Below are 17,385 nucleotides of genomic sequence, written 5' to 3' on the forward strand. Positions count from 1 at the left end.
TGCATCTATAGAGATTCGCATAGTACACCTGCGGATATAAGCCTGTCTGTTGGTGTGATCACCTGATCCCCCTGTGAGGCAGGGACCTCCCACTTCCCCATATTATTTGGCATGTGTGTTCTGGCGTTTTACAGCGGCCGGACGTGCGCGTCACCCACTCGTGTGTGTGTGTGTGTTGTGGTCACCTGATCCAGTCAGGGACCTCCCACTTTCCCATACTGCCCGGCGTATGTGTTCCAGTGGTGTATGGCGGCCGGGCGTGCGCTCCACTCTCGTGTGCCGGTTTCCGGCTATTTACATACTATCTTCCACCCCTTCTATGCTATGGGCCACTTTGATTGGCTGGCCTGAGTTTTTAGACACACGTGGTACACTGTCCCAGCATCTCTTGCAGTCTATGTTAGACATGGAATCGTTGGTGAACGCAGCTTCTCTTTAGATTACAGGTATTTGTATCACGTTTTATTTTTACAATTGTGTTTCAATCATTTTTATTGATTTTGAAATTGACAGAACATACAATAACAAAACTTTTTGTAAGGAATAGTGTACAAACAATTAAGTTAGCATTCATATAAGAAGGAACTGGTAACATATATTCAAAATACAAACTATAATTTATAGTCGCAATTCAAAACAGTATAACCAAGAAACTCGAAAACATTGTATGCGGTGAAGACAGATGTTGCATGACATTAAACCTTTAAAAATATAACAGACATTTGTCAGGAATCAGGAGCCACCCATTCATAAGCCAAAAAGGCCGGGTGGAATTAGACCTCCTGATATTAATAATTTGAGAGCTCAAATAGCCTAATCACCAGTGTGATTAGGGATTGCCAACTTGGGGCTTGATTCACAAAGCGGTGCTAACTGTTAGCACGCCTGTGAAAACCCCCTTAGCACGTCTAAACATGCTTTTCGTGCATAAAACTTTACGCGCGCAAAACTTTATGCGCGTAAAACTTTACGCGCGTACTGCACAGAGCGCAGGGCGCACCACGCAAAGTGCCCATTAAAGCCTGTGGGACTTAGCGCGCGTAAAACTTTACGCGCGCAAAGTTAGCGCACGATATGATTGAGAAATCCGGTGCTAACCTACTTAGCACCCTGGTTAGCGCGTCTAAAGACTTTAGACGTGCTAAGTAGGTTAGCACCGCTTTGTGAATCAAGCCCTTAGTGTATTCACCAGGGGGAGAGGTGTACTGGGGGGGGGGGGGGGGGGGCTTTAGCATTGCTTGGCTGTTTGTAGGAAGAGCTAGTGGGCCAGCTAAGTATTTAGTTAAAGAGTATATGGTGTGGTATGAATAAAGTATAAGAGTATGAAAAGGTAGGAAAAGACAAGGAGAGTGAGAAGTAGAAGAAGAAGGTAAGTAAGTAGGGGATGGGGAGTGGTCTACCTAAAGGCGGAAAGCCGTAGGAGCTAATCCAGGCAGTATGCACCATATTGGATGGCTTTTATAATTGAGATATATTATCTTTGGGCACCTAGGTCTTCCTTCTTTTGTATGCTTCTGGAATCTTATTTGTTATGCATGCAGGCCTTTCCCGCTAATCTGACAGTGTATGGACACATGATGCTTTTGATCTGATGGGCCTAATGTACCCTGATGTGGCGTTGCTGATATCTATGCACTGAACTATTCAGATTGCCCATGTATGTACAGTATATGGGTTTTGGCTTGCATGTATACATATGATGTCGTTCCTTGGTGGAAACTTGGGTTTTGCATGTGGGTTTCACATTTTTCTATTGAAATTTATGACACTATGAGGGTATACACTCTATCAGCTCTTACTGCAAGCGCTTTTGGTAGGCGCCTAGATTGCGGTTTGATACGGTACTGAGGTGATGGTACTCTGTCAGTATTTTTTTTTTTGTGTTTTAATTTGGGCTTATTCTTTGTATATATTGTAACTTTGCAGATTGCGGGTGCATTGTTGGTAAGATAAACATACATTTTTATGTGGCTTCTGGCCTCCATTTCCTGATGTGCGCATTGATCTCCTATGGTATGTACTTGACTTATATATGGCCTATATTATGTGTTTTTTTAACAGATATTTGTATACAGTGTGCCTCTGAGGAAGCGGCTATTGGCCGTGAAACACGTCAGGCAGTCTTTTTGTGAGATGAAATTTTGAATTTGTATCCATACGTCATGTCTGCAATCCTTGAAGATATTTGCGAATGAAGAATAAATAGAGAAACTGTTCACAAAAAGCCCCACTTTGTGACAATTGTGTGTGTGTTTATAACTGAGGAAGAGCAAGAGGAGATGGATAGTAGGTCGGCACCCCACTTTGTGCAGATGGGGTCTATCAAGCTGTCCAGTCTGTTGAGGGACCCCCATATAAAAACTCAGGGGGAATGACCTGTACTGGGTGGCAACGCTACTAGACCCTCGGTATAAGCACAAAGTGCGGATATGTTACCAAATTACCAGAAGGCAGAAAGGATGCAGCACTTGCACAACAAGCTGGCATGTATGCTTTACAGTGCATTTAAGGGTGATGTCACAACACAACGGAATAAAAGTGCCACTGCCAGTAATCTTCCTCCTCCTCCTCCCATGTCCACACAGGCAAGGACAGGATGCTCTAGCGATCTTATGGTGATGTCTGGCATGCGGACATTCTTTAGTCCAACGCCTAGCCGTAGCCCTTCCAGACCCACCCTCCACCAACGCCTCGGCCAGCAGGTAGCCGACTACCTGGCCTTAAGTGTGGATACAGACACCCTGAACAGCGATGAACCCCTGGACTACTGGGTGCACAGGCTTGACCTTTGGCCAGAGCTGTCACAATTTGCCATCCAACTTCTGGCTTGCCCTGCCTCAAGCATCCTGTCAGAAAGGACCTTTAGCGCAGCTGGAGGCATTGTCAATGATAAGAGAAGTCACCTTTATAAAAATGAATGAGGCATGGATCCCGGAGGGCTACTGCCTGCCCGAAGACTAAGTCCGTCCCCGCACAGCATCTCTGCCTGCCTGCCGTCCGCTGCTGCCTGCCCCAAGACTGAGTCGGTCCACCCACAGCATCTCTGCCTACAGGCCGTGTGACTGCCTGCCCGAAGACTATGTCAGTCCCCACACAGCATCTCTGCCTGCAGGCCGCTTGACTGCCTTCTCCGACACCACCAACAGGGTCCAGGACTCCAGGTGGATTCCTGAATGCTAGCAGCGGCCGCTAACAAAAACAATAATAATTTTTCTGGTGTGTACATGCGCGCCTAATTTTTCTGGCTGCACTGCGGCTGCAACAACAAAACAAAAGGCATGTACTTGTGTCAATTCCCCTTTGTGATCGTTACCTTGCTGCTGTGAAGGGGCTTGCCTATCTACAGTGAAGCAATGACCTATATGAGTGTGTTGGGGGGCACACCCAAGATAATAAGGTCATTGCTTCATTGTGGACAGACCAAATTCGATCAGCTGGACAATCACTGTTGTTCTGTCATTGAGCTAGCTCAGCCAGACCATATGGGCTTGAAAACCGCCATCGCCTGCGCTCTCGCCAATGGTGTGCACCAGTCCAGCACGGCCATCACTACACCAACAGCTGTTTGCGGTGCGTTACACAGTGAGTTTGGTCTGTGAGTGTGAAGCAGTATACTACTTACACTACCTGCTGATCCATGTATACACACGCAAGATGTTTTCAAGCACTTTATGCCTCCAATTTAGGAATGCAATGTGATTTCTGCCCTTTAGGGATTATAACCCTACTGTGCATCAAATCCGTAATTTTCCCTGGGACTTTTGGCGTGTATCCCACTCCGCCATGCCCCCCTCCAGGTGTTAGACCCCTTGAAACATCTTTTCCATCACTTTTGTGGCCAGAAACAGTGTTTGTAGTTTTTCAAGTTCGCTTGCCCATTGAAGTCTATTGCGGTTCGCTGAGTTCGCGAACTTTTGCGCAAGTTCGCATTTGCGGTTCGCGAACCCAAAATCTGAGGTTTGAGCCATCCCTATGTCTCTCTGTGGAACACCAGAGTGGTAGAATAAGCTACATCTCTAATAAAGGCTCAACAAAAGCGAAAAATTTTAAATGCTTGCTTTGCATCTTTTTTTTACCCCTGCTGACACATCCATTCCACCGACAGGCTACCAATACCAGTCACACAGGTGCAGTGAAAGGTATGCAGTGACTGGTATTACAGTACAATGTGCAGCTGTCACACAGATGCAGTGAACAGGTATGCAAAGACTGGTATATAAAACAGCATGTGGTCAGTCACACAGGTGTAGTGAAAGGTATGCAGTGACTGGTATTACAATACAATGTGCAGCTGTCACACAAGTGCAGTGAAGAGGTATGCACGGACTGGTATATAAAACAGCGTGCGGTCATTCACACAGGTGCAGTGAAAGGTATGCAGTGACTGGTATTAGAATACAATGTGCAGTGCAGCAGTCACACAGGTCAGGTGGTGCAGTGAAAAGGTAGGCACTGAATGTGCTGGGCCTGGCACAGTATAGCAATTAGCAAGGGCTATCTCTGCAGCAACCCCTCTCCTTACTCTCACTGATTCAGCAACAGACTGAGTGAGAAAATGGCCGACGCTGCTGCCTTTTTTAAAAGTGTGGGGGGGGGGGGGGCCGGCTCCAGGAGGGAGTGCAGCTTGATTGGCTGCCATGTGTCTGCTGACTGTGATGTAGAGGGTCAAAGTTTAGCCCAATGATGTAGTATAGGGGGCGGGTCGAACTCGCATAAAGTTCATGTTCGATTGCGAACGCGAACCACCGATGTTCGCGCGAATACGTTTGCATGCAAACCGTTCGGGTCATCACTGTAGGAGGGTAGGTTTACCTCCTTACAAAAGACCAAATCATGTATAGGGGAATAGACTTAATTTAATTAAACATTACGTTGGTTGCAGCTAGCTTATTCAGTTAAAATGTCTTTAAGGCTGCTTCCACACAGGGACGTTACAGGCGCACGTTAATGCAGCCTGTAACGCTCCCCCAACGCACAGCAATGTAACACAAGTGGGCTGTTCACACTGCCCACGTTGCGTTACATGTAACGCTGCACGTTGTTCGGAAAGTGCAGCATGCTACGGCGTTAGGGCGACTGTAGCCGCGTTAGACTGTTTGCACATGCTCAGTGGGGGGGGGGGCGGAGAGGAGGCGGGGAGATGCAGCTACAGTAGCCGCGCACATGGCTACTTAATATTCACTGCACTGGCGGCCGCTGATTGGCTGGCGGGACCACGTGATGCGGAGTGTCTCGCTCCGCATCACGTGGTCCCGCCGGCCAATCAGCGCCACTCTGGGAGACCTTATACGGATAGAGCTGCCTAACGCGGCTCACTCTACCGTCCTCTCCCGCACCACCATACGTTGCGTTAGGTGCACTTTATGCGACCTTAACGTAGCACCGAACACAACGTCTTGGTGTGCAAGTAGCCTTAAAGAAGGAACAGTGTGTAAGTACCTCTGTTCAATAACAAGGCCTAACTACTAGAGGTGTATGTACAGCCGTGAGGGAAAAAAAAGTACATCCTTCTTAAAGTTCTAAAGAATTGTTTATCAGGGTCTATTGAAAAAAATCATCTGGTATTTCGCAGGTTTTAAAAATATTTACCTAACAACCTCAGATTAAAAAAAATAAAAATAAATAAATTACATGTTACACTGTGTCATTATTTGTGACTAAGGCCTCTTTTCCATGGTAAACTGAGCTCAATGCTTATGTAATTACATGCAGCCAAATGGCAGAATTTGGTAACACTGCGTGTGTAATGCTTGACCCATGGCGTCATTACCCGGCGGCCCACAAATTCTAATATCGCATCTGAGGTAGAGGTGGCCCGAACGGTTCGCCGGAGAACTTGTTCACGCAAACTTAGGTGGTTCGAGTTCGCGGTGAGTGTTCTTTCTGTATTTGCTTCTGGACCTTTCAGGAATCCCTCCCTTAAAAATCCTGCGTTTGCCCCTGCCCTGTCCTCTTCTTTGCCCGTCTCTTTAAGGCATCTATGGGCAAAGTGGAGTCTGTGGCTTACCGATGCACACCACAGTGCAGAGATAACGAGCTGTAATCGCCACAGTGCAGAGATAACAAGCGGTAATCCTCCGAGGTAAAGCCGCTGTGGGGTCAGTGCATGCTGCCGAAGTCTATCTTCCTTCACTTCTACATTGATTATGTAAGCAGAAGTGAAGGGAGATAGACTTCGGCAGCATGCACGGACCCCGCAGCGGCTTTACCCTGGAGGATTACCGCTTGTTATCTCTGCACTGTGGTGTGCATCGGTAAGCCACAGACTCAGGGGCGTAGCAATAGGGGTTGCAGAGGTTGCAACCGCATCGGGGCCCTTGGGCCAGTGGGGCCCCAAAGGGCCCTCCTTCAACTGCAGTATTAGCTCTCTATTGGACCTGTGCTCATAATAATCACTTCTATAGATACTTTAAATAGTAACCATTGATAAGCTGTTTCCCATAACCTTCTTGCACCTCTGACACTGTAGTTTCCATTCACAGGTTTTGGTGCGCCGTATCAATTGTTATTTATAGAGTGCGTGGGGGGGCCCCATTGTCAAACTTGCATCGGGGCCCAGAGCTCCTTAGCTACGCCACTGCACAGACTCCACTCTCCCCATAGATGCATTAACCACCCTGGCGTTCTATTAAGATCGCCAGGGCAGCTGCGGGAGGGTTTTTTTTAAATAAAAAAAAAAACTATTTCATGCAGCCAACTGAAAGTTGGCTGCATGAAAGCCCACTAGAGGGCGCTCCGGAGGCGTTCTTCCGATCGCCTCCGGCGCCCAGAATAAACAAGGAAGGCCGCAATGAGCGTCCTTCCTTGTTTTGCTTAGATCGTCGCCATAGCGACGAGCGGAGTGACGTCATGGACGTCAGCCGACGTCCTGACGTCAGCCGCCTCCGATCCAGCCCTTAGCGCTGGCCGGAACTTTTTGTTCCGGCTACGCTGGGCTCAGGCGGCTGGGGGGACCCTCTTTCGCCGCTCGCACGCGGTACACACTATGAGATTTTATGGTCGATTTACTGTCAGATCGATTATTTCCAACATGTCCGATTTGCTTTCCGATCGATTTCCGTTAACTTTAATAGGAAATCGGTCGGAATTCAATCGGAAAGAAAATCGGACATGGTGGAAATAATCGATCTGACAGTAAATCCACCATAAAAATCTCATAGTGTGTACCCAGCATTAGGGATTAAACCCGACTCTGCGGCAACTCCGTAATTTTTGGTGTGACTTTTGGCATGGATCCCCCTTCGGCATGCCCCCATCCAGGTGTTAGACCCCTTGAAACAAGTTTTCCATCACTTTTGTGGCCAGAATCAGTCTTTGTATGTTTTAGAATTCGCCGGCTCGTTGAAGTCTATGGTGGTTCGCCCGCTTCGCGGGAACTTGTACTTTTACAGATGTTCGAGTTCGACGTTCGTGAACACAAAATTTGATGTTCGCGACATCTCTACCTCTCACAGGCGTTGCTAGATAGCAGCACTGTACACATCAAATTACTGGGTTTTTATCCCCGGTAATTGCATTGAAATTTGTTCCATAGTTTCCTGTGCACACCATTACACTGTTAGTGTAATGACCCAACGTACGACTCTGGCGGGATAAACACTGTATATACAGCTGTAATTCTGATGGGTAAAGATACATTTCACTTTCAAATCTGCTGGCAAAAACTTTTATTTGCAAATTCGCAATAAAGAAAAAAAAAATAGATCAAAAGATCTTACCAACATTTTACTTCTATTTATGATCGTTTCACTTCTATTTAAGATCTTTTTATAGTAAACACTTGTTCTGGCCTAACGTGAGTTCATGGCAGATTTGGCTGTTGATTGCGCTCATTCATCCCTAATAATTTAAAAAAATGAAAAGATTATTAAGATAAATATATACATTTAGATTAGATCACCTAGATTACAGTTAGGTGAGCTACATAGAACTGTGAACAATAGAACTTATCTTTTTTTTGTGTGTTTAAAGTGTTTATATATTTACATAGTGATCAAGTGGTAAATGGAGTTTTTTCCTATATGCAACTGAATACTAGGGGCTTGATTCATAAAAAAGAGTGCTAACTGATAGCACGGCCATTTTCTCGCAAATTTACACACGAAACGATAACGCTTGCATGCACAAAATGCGTTTTTTGTGCAAAACCGATATCGTTTGCACGTGAAAATGTATCACTTTGCGTGGAAATTCGCGATCGTGCGAAACGCAAATTTCTTTCCCTATTTGCAGCTTAATCCGAGGTATTTTTTTCCATTAGCTATTAAGGTTCCAGGTGTTTTCAGAGGCACAATTGCTGCTCTCTTAGCAGTGTTTAACCACTGCACTATTAAGGGGTTTTTCCCCTTCTGTATCAGAGCAATTTTCACCTTACTGCGCTCCTTCCATTCATTCACCTATTATTACTACTGGTACTTATCACAATGAAACGATCTATAGCTTTTTTTTTTTTTTTTTTTGCCACCAATTAGGCTTTCTTTGGGTGGTACATTTTGCTAAGAATTAATTTATTCTAAATGCATTTTAAGAAGAAAAAAGTCAAAAAATTATTTCTCAGTTTTCGGCCATTATATTTTTAAAATAATTCATGCTACCATAATTAAAAACCACACATTTTATTTGTCCATTTGTCCCGGTTATTAAAATGTTTAAAATATTTTCCTAGTACAATGTATGGCGCCCATATTTTATTTGAAAATAAAGGTGCATTTTTTCAGTTTTGTGCCCATCATCACTAAATACAAGCCCATAATTTCATAAATTACATTAATATACCCTTTCGACATGCATATTAAAAAAGTTCAGTCCTTACGGTAACTATTTATGTTTTTTTTTTCTCTTTTTTTTTCAAATGCATGTAATGTGTTTAGGTAACAATGGGAGAGGGTTGGAGGGAAGGAGTTAATTTTAAATTTAAGTGTGGGTCTTTTGAATGTAGGTTTAATTTTACTATTTTGCCACAAGATGTCCTTGAGCATTATTTCCTATTAGCGTACTATAAGTACGCTAACAGAAATTAATGCGTGGATGTGTTACTTCGGAAGTTACAAATGACCGCAGCATCTCATTGATGCTGGCAACCATTGACACGGGGACTTAGATTAATGAATGGTAACTGCGTTCCCATTCATTTATCTCCCCCCTAACGGGCGGCGCCGAGTACCCGCGCAGGAGCGAGCGTCAGCAAGTCCTGCGGGATGCAGATATACCATCTTAAACCACATAAGGGGTTAATTCCAGGAGATCAGCATGAATACAACTTTAAGTGAGGTCATTCTTGCAATCTCTTTAAAATGTTTCATCATATTACATGACAATATACATGGAGCAATGTAGACAACAGTTATTCATTATTATTTTTTTTAACAAATCATTTTATTGATTTTAATACAACAAAACAGTGCCAAGAGGCCACAACAGGACAGAATTAAGTTTAGATACAATCAGAGGTCAACAATATCATAAATCATAGTACAGGATATTCTAGTACATAGAGGCTCCTTCCTAGAGATTCTTTTAAGAATTGTCCATAGAGTCCAGGGAGCCCAAATTGTATCAGGAGCATTAGACACTTCGTCCGAACTTAATTATAGTCCATCAAATTATAACCTCTGTATTAATGCAGGGTATATAGCTTTAAAAGAGAGAAGAAAAAGAGAAGATAAACAGAGGAAGGGAAGAACAGGTTAGTTAGGTCGCCTCCACCCCCACCCCCCAGTACCACACCACCAGGCATTACAACCCGATTAAAGTTATTAATATTAAAGATTATAACTTTAGCTTAGGAAGGAGTGTCAGAGGTAATATCTGGATTACCAGTCCATGGAGACCAAATTTTTTCAAATTTATTTGGACAATTTCTACTCAAATAGGTCAGTTTTTATAATGTCAAAGATTGGTTCACTGTTTTCTTCCAATGATTAATCAAGGGGCCCCCAGCGCCCTTCCATACTCTTAGTATTTCTTTGCGGCCATAAAAAGTAAGTAGTTGGATTAAATACTGAGCATGCTTATTGAGGGAGGTTTCGCCCAGTATCCCCAGGAGCGCCAACTTGGGATCAGGAACAAGTTGGACGGTTAAAATGGCGTTAACTAGCTGGAAAACTTCAGTCCAAAACGTAGCGATGACAGGGCATTGCCAAAATACATGAAAAAAGGTACCGTCTTGTTGATTGCATTTAGGGCAAGTAGCACTGTTTGCACGTGAAATGCTGTTCATCCGTACTGGGGTCATGTACGTCCTATGCAGGAACTTAACTTGAATCAGTCTATCTCTAGAACATATCGGAAGCTTGATAAAGTCCTCCAAGATATCCTCCCAGTCTTGGCTATCGATTCCCGCAATATCCTCATTCCACTTATGTTTACATCTATCCCACCCTTTAGTTTCAGTATACAGTAGCTCATAATATAATGTGGATAGTGTTTTTTCTATGATTCGCGTCATTAGTGTAGTTTCTAAGTGGCAGGAGCCTAGGTTGAGTATTCTGCCTCCGGTAAATTGTGAGCGAAAGGCATGGCTGACCTGGAGATAACGGAAGAACATATTATTTTTAAGGGAGTAGAGCTGTTTAAGTTGATTAAATGACATGAGTTTCCCATCCTCTACTATATGATGTATTGCTTTTATTCCGTACTGAGCCCAAAGCAGGGGATCAGGTATGTCTTCAAAGTGGGAAAGGTTTGGGTTATCCCAAAGTGGAGAGTGTGGTGACAGTGTTTTATTCCCGCCTCTCAGCTTGATCATGTCCTGCCAGACTTTAGTGGTTGTCTTCATTGGGGTTGTAACTCTTGCATCATTGCTTGATCCTCTAAACACTAACAGGGTGAGTCTCTCATATGATCCCAATCTGGCAGCTTCCACTGTGACCGCCGGGTTATATGTGTCTTGCGCAAACCACTAACGAACGGATACCAATACTGCAGCACAGTAATATAAGTATAAGTTCGGAAGGGCTAGCCCGCCATGATTGCTCGGCAATTGGAGTGTAGATAATGCTATCCTAGGGGGTTGGTCATGCCATATAAACATAATTATAAGGGAATTAAGAGTGCGAAAAAACTTTTTGGGGATTATAACGGGTGTTTGACGAAAGATGTATAGGAATTTGGGAAGAAAGATCATTTTGAATAAATTAATACGGCCAATTAGGGAGAGTGGGAGGCCCTTCCACACACCAATTTTCCGTTTGAAACTTTGCAAAATAGGAAGAACATTCAGTTCAAAGAAATCGGCTGCCGAGGCAGTAATATTTCCCCCTTAAATATTTAAATGTCTTTACCCATGTAAGAGGTGAGTTGGAGGTATTTATGGGAAATTCGTCTATCTGCATTATAACTGATTTTTCGCGGTTAATTCGTAGACCTGAGTATATCCCAAAGACCCTTATTATCTCCAGTGCTTCCACTAAGGAAGAATCTGGGTCGCCAAGATACAAAAAAGAGTATCGTCAGCATACAACGAAATCCGTTCCTCAATGGAGCCGACTTGTATACCCGATAGCCTCTCAGACTCTCTGATCAGTATGGCCATTGGCTCTATAGCCAGGGCAAATAAATATGGCGAGAGAGGGCATCCCTGTCGAATGCCTCTGTGGAGCCTGAATGGGCTGGAAATTACATCTCCTGTTTTTATACGTGCTGCGGGTGAAGAGTAAAGAGCTCTGATTAACGATATAAATTTAGGGCCAAAGTCATATTGCTCTAATAAGTGCCAAAGGTAGGGCCACTCCATAGAATCGAAGGCTTTTTCGGTATCGAGAGAAGCCACTACCCTGCGTCCAGAGGTAATATCTGGGATACAAATGTTAGTATATAGTCGACGTATATTGATGTCCGTTCCTTTATGTGGCATGAACCCAGATTGGTCACAGTGGATAAGGGAGGTAATAATCGGTTGTAGCCGATTAGCAAGTATTTTTGCCAATATCTTAGCATCCACATTTAGAAGTGAGATTGGTCTGTAGAAGCCACATTGATAGGGGTCCTTTCCCGGTTTTAGTAGTATTATTATTATTGCATCAGAGAAGGAGGTAGGGAGAGACTCACCCTGGAAAATGTTATTGAACATACTAGTCAATTTAGGGGCTAGTATACCGCTGTACGCATGGTAGAATTCTGAGGGGAGCCCGTCGGGTCCCGGAGATTTATGTGGTTTGAGGCTTGCTATAGCATTTTGTACCTCCTCTACAGTTATATCTTGATCAAGAAGATTTCTATCTGTTTGGGATAGGGCAGGAGTATCTACAGTACCTAAATATTCTAGGAGTTCGTAAGTAGTATAATGGGCTCTCGAGGAGTATAAAGCTTGATAATATTGGATAAAAGTATTGTTAACGTCTTCAGGGTCTGTTAATACAATGCCATGTGCATCCATAATAGCGGGGACAGCCGCACTACCCTTAAAATCTTTGGAAAGCCATGCTAAAGTCTTACTGTTTTTTTTCCCCAAACTCAAAAATCCTCTGGGATTGGTGGAGTAGTGTATTTTTAGTCATAAGGACTAGTTCCAATCTCCACTGTCTCATTCTGTCCTGCCAGTCTTGCCAATCTGAACAAGAGGACGTTCTAACATATTGCGCTTCGGCCAAAAGCATTGCTTGTTCCAACGATTGGATTTTACCCCTTAGAATTGTCTTTGTATTGCTTTATAGCAGAAGTGTAGCTACCTCTTATAACCGCCTTCCCCGCATCCCAAACTATTTTCCCAGGAGCAGAGTCACTATTATCAATCCAATAATTAGTAATATCTGTTTCTATTTGATGTTGGATTTGAGAATTATTAATATAAAATCTGGACACTCTCCATAGCCTATCTTTAGGTTTGGGATTAATAGTTAGTGAAGCTAGTACAGGAGCGTGATCAGATATTCCAACCGGGAGTATCTCTATTTTATGCACTTGAACCAGTATAGAGGTGGAAGCAAATGCCGCATCAATTCTGGACATAGATTTGTGTACTGCAGAGTAGCAGGTATACTTAATTTGGGTGGGGTATTTCCACCTCCAGATGTCTTGAAGCTGCATCGCCTCCGCCCATAAACTGAGGTCCTTTTCAGTACGGGACAAGGATGAAGATCTATCTATTCGTGAATCAAGTGTCATATTAAAATCTCCCATAACAAGTATTCTGTCACAGTGCCATTTAGCAACCCTGGTCATGATATCATATAGTAGTTGCCTGTCCGGAGGAGGGAGTAAGTACAATGCAACAAGCACATACTCTAATCCATAAATCTGAAAGTTGAGCAGGACAAACCGCCCTTTATCATCTACCCACGAGTTCAATACTTTTATAGGTAAGGATTTTTGAATTAGGATGGAAACACCTCTCGAGTAAGTAGAGTATACTGCATGGTAGTGGTGGCCTACCCAAGGTCTCTTTAAAGCTTTAAGTTTATCTCCAACCAGGTGAGTTTCTAATAAGATACATATATGGGGATTATAATTTTTAAGAAATGTAAACACCAGTGATCTCTTAATTTTTGAACCCAAACCTCTAACATTCCACGATATACAATTAAGTAACGACATTATGCAGTGCACTTGAGGTAAATATATCTGTTACAAGATAGAGGGTCAGTGTTGACTTACCCAGGTATAGTCCAGGGGAGCAGTCAGGGCCGGAGGCAACGAAAAGAAAGAGAAAAAGGAAGAAAAGGAAAAAAAGAGGAACATTACAGAAAAGAGCATAAACAAATACAGGTAAGTAACAATACCCAAAATCCCCAAACCCCCCACCCTACATCCTGCACCAGAACCATAACTTCAGGACGTTTGACACCCTAACACTTTAACTCTACCACACAACACCCCCAGACAACGGTCTGTGAGGTGTCAACTTCAAGGAAGGGGCACCCCTTCTCTTGGGTGGGGCCGCGGGCAAGACGCACAGAGCACCGCTGCCCAACAACACTCAGTCCAATACTGAGGGTACTTCCTTAATAGGACTTAGATTATACCCTAGATTAGTGTTGGGCGAACACCTAGATGTTCGGGTTCGCGAACGTTCGCCGAACATCGCCGTGATGTTCGGGTGTTCGCGCCGAACTCCGAACATAATGGAAGTCAATGGGGACCCGAACTTTCGTGCTTTGTAAAGCTTCCTTACATGCTACATACCCCAAATTTGCAGGGTATGTGCACCTTGGGAGTGGGTACAAGAGGGAAAAAAATATTTGAAAAAGAGCTTATAGTTTTTGAGAAAATTGATTGTAAAGTTTCAAAGGAAAAACTGTCTTTTAAATGTGGAAAATGTCATGTTTCTTTGCACAGGTAACATGCTTTTTGTCGCCAAGCAGTCATAAATGTAATACAGAGAAGAGGTTTCAGAAAAAGGGACCGGTAACGCTAACCCAGCACCAGCAGCAGCACACGTGATGGAACAGGAGGAGGAGGCGCAGGAGGAGAAGGCCACGCTTTTTGAGACACAACAACCCAGGCCTTGCATGAGGACAAGAAGCGTGCGGATAGCATGCTTTTTACCGCCATGCAGTCATAAATGTAAAAAAGATGAGAGGTCCCATAAACAGGGACTGGCAACGCTAACCCAGCAGCAGCAACAGCACACGTGGTGGAACAGGAGGAGGCGCAGGAGGAGAAGGCCACGCTTTGAGACACAACAACCCAGGCCTTGCAGGAGGACAAGAAGCGTGCGGATAGCATGCTTTTTACCGCTATGCAGTCATAAATGTAATAAAGATGAGAGGTTCCATAAACAGGGACCGGCAACGCTAACCCAGCAGCAGCAGCAGCACACGTGATGGAACAGGAGGAGGCGCAGGAGGAGAAGGCCACGCTTTTAGGCGCAACTCAGGCCTTGCATGAGGACAAGAAGCGTGCGGATAGCATGCTTTGTACCGCCATGCAGTCATAAATGTAATAAAGATAAGAGGTTCAATAAACAGGGACCGGGCGGCAACGCTAACCCAGCAGCAGCAGACGTGATGGAACAGGAGGAGGCGCAGGAGAAGGCCACGCTTTCATGCGCAACTCAGGCCTTGCATGAGGACAAAAAAATGCGTGCGCAAAGCAATGCAATGAGTAGTTTTCAGGACACAATGGGCTATTCGGAGGAGCTATTCCCACCCCCACAATCTTCTACCTGTGAAAGGTCAATGGAACAGCCACAAATGTTGTGCCCGGATTCACAACCTTTTTCTGTGGAAAATGCACCTCGCACTGAAATGCAAGGCGAGGCCGAGGATGAACATGACGTCAACAACTCAACATGACGCAAAATGGGGGCGGAACAGAAAGCTGCTTTCAATGTTTTGAAGGCCTTAATTGCCTCCGGTGGCCAGTTAGATGCATCATTCATCACACCCAAATCCCAGAGCAATGTGTGCAGGAATTTGAATCGCAGGAGGTGTACCGAGATCATCTGGACAAGTGACCAAGTGACCAAGTGACAAGTGACCAAGTGACAAAGTGAAAAGTGACAAAATGACAAAGTGACAAGTGACAAAGTGACAAAATGACAAAGTGACCAGTGACAAAGTGACAAGTGAGAGGTTGTTCTGGGGAGCTCTACTCCACTGCACACAGTCACATATGAGGAGAGGTCTCGTCGGGACTGCTGATCCTCCTCAGCTTGCTCAAAGTCTTGAGGGTTCCTGAAGATCCTCTGCTTGGAGTTCGCCGGGGTTCAGCTTGGTGTCGGGGTCGGCGGCGTCCTCCTCACTCCAACGTGGCAGATCTTCTGTTGAAGGAAAAAAAACGAAACATTTTTTAAAGTCCAGTACCGCTTCTGAAGGACTCACCAAGAGATGCAGGAGCGCTTCAATGTAGCGCACCATCGCTCGCTGGGTGATGTCCCTCCCTACGCGCTGGAATTCTACGCTGCACATGCTAGCACGCTTTTGCGCAGTGCCGAGGCGCATTCCAGGAGCTAGCTACCAAGCTTCTGTGGATCTGATTGGGCCACCATGTTGGATCTCTGCCAAGTCCTCCAAAATTTTGAGCAATCCACGTTGCTTGTGACTGAGCAGTGACAACTCTACAGTCAGCATTACAATACCACTGCTGTGTTTACTGAAGAAATCAATGTTGAAGATGGAAACCGCTGGCATGATGCAAGTGGGGGAATCTGAAGATGAAAACGATCAGCGTGATGATACCAACATCAGGCAACCTGCCTCAGGAAACGCTGGTCCCAGCTATGACAAAGAACAGGACGAGGAACAGCTGGAGTTGGAGCAGGAATTGGATGCCCCCACTGCCGAGGGACAGAGCGGTGCATGTTGGACTTCCACAATTTAGCGGGAATGGACAGCAGAAGAGGAAGAAAGTGATGCTGGTGACGAATATGGTGCATCACAACAATCACAACGCTCACAAGAACATGAAGACAGAGGAGTCTGGCAGGATTCTCTGGCACACATGGCTCAATTCATGCTAGACTGCATTGAACGCGGCCCGCGCATTATTCACTATTCATTATTATTCATTATTCTGGACAACACCAATTACTGGGTTTATACCCAGTTTATACAAACACAATGTTAAAAAACTGATTGAAGAAAGTGTCAGACAGGTCAAAAATGGAACAATTCCAGCAGGCCCTTGAGGATGGAGACTTTAGAGAGGAGATTGACATCCTCCTCCTTCTCTAGCCAGTTGTACGCCGACAGACTGACTTCAGCAAACCCAGGAGGACCAGGAGGGCAGCAAAGAACACAAGCTGCTGCTAGTGCCCAAAAGGGAATGGTATTGGCAGTGTCCTTGGAGTGGGAACATTTTCTGACACCCATGCAGCAGCCCACAGAACAGCAATCGGGCAGTTCCACGTCCTCCAACACCAATCGCCTGGAGAAGATGGTCAAGGACTACATGTCAGATGGCGTAGCTGTGTTGAACAATCCATCTGCAGACAGACGGTGAGTGTGACAGCACAGAAGGACGATGGCAACTCACTCATAGTACCACAGTTTGATAGTGCTGCCCAAAAAATTATATGGATCAGTGGACCCGGGCAGTACTGGGAAGTGGGAACGCAGAATTTAGTACCTAAACACACGATACAACATGTTTTCCGGGGTCGGACTCTGAGGCACATACAGATGGTCCCGATCATCATCCTCATCATACAACTCTTCTCCTGAGTCTGACCCACCCACCACCTCTGCCACCCCAACATCCCCAGACACAGACCCCTCATCGTCCTCAACATTAACTTGGGATGCTGGCCTGAGCCCGACCTCCTCCTCCACATCAGGCCCCATCATCTCCTCAATGGCAGCCCTCAATAATCGCTCTGGCGCCGGACCGATGGACACAACGTTCTCCTCCGGGGAGGGCTGCTGTTGACCACTGGCTGCTGGGGTGGAAGTTATAGCTTGCGTGGGGCGTTGGCTGTTGCTGTTGTTGGGAGTGCTGCTCACAGCG

The 17,385-nt window shown here is 45.0% G+C and overlaps 1 long non-coding RNA gene across 1 annotated transcript; it reads left to right on the forward strand.

The window, feature by feature from the left end:
- The first annotated feature begins 235 nt into the window (after nucleotides 1-235).
- On the forward strand, nucleotides 236-4,051 carry LOC137546851 (uncharacterized). Its single transcript, XR_011026387.1, has 2 exons — nucleotides 236-446; nucleotides 2,062-4,051. It is a non-coding gene; the product is annotated as an uncharacterized lncRNA (long non-coding RNA).
- The last annotated feature ends 13,334 nt before the right edge of the window (nucleotides 4,052-17,385 follow it).

The sequence above is a fragment of the Hyperolius riggenbachi genome, chromosome 2 (genome assembly GCF_040937935.1).
Source record: "Hyperolius riggenbachi isolate aHypRig1 chromosome 2, aHypRig1.pri, whole genome shotgun sequence".
Lineage (NCBI taxonomy): Eukaryota > Metazoa > Chordata > Amphibia > Anura > Hyperoliidae > Hyperolius > Hyperolius riggenbachi.